Below are 2310 nucleotides of genomic sequence, written 5' to 3' on the forward strand. Positions count from 1 at the left end.
CAGTTGTGGGGACAGTTCTGGAAAGAGCCCCCTGGCCAGCTCCATTTCTTCCAGGCTGTGTGACCTGAGACACACCATTGGACCTCTCTGAGGCTCAGGTGCCTCCCCTGTAAGAAGGGACAATAATAGCCATCACGGAAGGCTGTGGTCTATCTCCCGACACTGCCGTGAACAAGGTTGTTCACTGCTCCTGCCCTCATGGAGCCAAATGTCCTAGGGGAAGGTGATCCCCCATGTGAACAAGGTCATGGCAGCTGTGAAGACACAGAGGGGAAGGGAGGGTGCTGGTGGGGCGAGGGGTCGGTACATGCTAAGTCGCTTCCATCATGCCTGACTCTTTGTGACCCTGTGGACGACGGTAGCACGCCAGGCTCCTCTGCCCATGGGATTTTCCAGGCAAGAATATTGGAGTGGGTTGCCACTTCCTTTCCCAGGGGATCTTCCCGACCCAGGGATGGAACCCATGTCTCCTGCTTTGGCAGGCGAGTTCTTTACCAGTATCTCCACCTGGGAAGCCCAAGTGGGTCAGGGAGAAGTTAATTTAAATGAGTGTTTGGTTGACTCCTGCAGAGGTGACATTGGAGCTGAGAGGGAGCCAGCCTTTCACTCATCTGGGAAGAGTGTTCCAGGCAGAAGGCACAGCAGTGCAAAGGCCCTGAGGCAGGAGGGTGGGGGATCTGAGGGAATGGGTATGGAAGGACTCGATAAACTCTGAAAGGCTGTGCACTTGGGAGGAGGGGTCACTCCTGTTACTGTCCTTATGTCAGGACCAGGGAGGAGACAGGGATGTCAGGCAGACACGCCACAGCTGAGAGCTGCCCTGCATCGCTTCCTGTTCATGTACTCCACCTCAAGAATGCCCGGCCGGCTGGCCAGCCTTGTCCAGGTCCTTGAGCTGCAAAGGGCGTTCACTCCGGCCAAACTCGTTTGTTTCTTTGATTCTCCCAGTAGCTGTGTGGTAGGGCTGGCCAGGCTTATCATTGTGTCCATTCAGTGGATGGGAAAACTGAGGCAGGGGTGCACACAGGATGGTGGCAGTGGCTTGCTGAGGTCACCTAGCTCAGTCACGGTGAAGCTAAACCGCACACACGCTCAAGGAGCTGGTTCTCGGGCTGGTCCATACTCCAGCCTCACCCCAGCATCTGGCCCAGCACCCACAGACCGGCACACAGCCTCCACCAGGAGGTGCCAGCCACCCCCCCCCACCCAGGCTCCAGCCCGAGAAGAATGCAGTATGACCCTCCCCATGGGAGCTCTGGTCAGCAGGCCTTGGCAGGAGAGAGGCTGGCTGAGTCAACAAGAGGCTGCCAGGGCCTCAAGCTGCCCACCGAGGTGGAGTCAGGGTCCTAGAGGGGGCGGCCCACTCCTCACCCCTCACTCTCCACGAGACCCTCCCTCCCGCTGCGCGCCGGCCCCGTTAACCCCTGCAGGCCTGACAGGGGAAATGGCCTGGTGAGAATCAATTGATCAATTACCCTGCAGAAAGGTGCTGTGGGACCTCGGGTAGGTCACTTCACTTCTCTGGGCCAATTTCCTCACCTGTGAGATCCTTTACTTACCCACGAGGATGGTGTCAGAGTCTTTATGAATTAATAAACATTACTCTGCACAAGACCCTGATGCTGGGAAAGATTGAAGGTAGGAAGAGAAGGGGATGACAGAGGATGAGATGGTTGGATGGCATCACTGACTCAATGGACATGAGTTTGAGCAAGCTCCGGGAGTTGGTGATGGACAGGGAAGCCTGGTGTGCTGCAGTTCCTGGGGTCACAAAGAGTCGGATACGATTGAGTGACTGAACTGAGTGACTGAACTCTGCACATAGGGCTTCCCAGGTGGGACTAGTGGTAAAGAACCTACCTGCCAATGCAGGAGATGTAAGAGACCCCTGGGTTGGGAAGATCCCCTGGAGGAGGAAATGGCAACCCATTCCAGTATTCTTGCCTGGAGAATCCCATGGACAGAGGAGCCTGGTGGGCTAGAGTTAATGGGGTTGCAAAGAGTCAGACATGACTGAAGCGACTGAGCACACACGCACGCACTCTGCACATAAAACTATACAGGCCGTTGCATCTCCCTCTACAAGCCGGGGTGCAAATTCCTCAGTCCAGAGGCAATGGCTGTGCCCTATTGCCAGGTGCTGAGTAGTTTCTTAAAAAGTGCTTGGTGTGCCGTGACAGTTCAGTTCATGAAACAACCCAGAACAATACAAACAGCCTAAACATCTGCAATCATTATGACACACCCCCAACCTGTGTTTGTAGAGCTTCTTTCCCAGCCATCTTCTTTGATCACAGGCATTATTATTCC

The sequence above is a fragment of the Giraffa tippelskirchi genome, chromosome 4 (assembly GCF_054371585.1).
Source record: "Giraffa tippelskirchi isolate mGirTip1 chromosome 4, T2T-mGirTip1v1.2.pri, whole genome shotgun sequence".
Taxonomy (NCBI): Eukaryota; Metazoa; Chordata; class Mammalia; order Artiodactyla; family Giraffidae; genus Giraffa; species Giraffa tippelskirchi.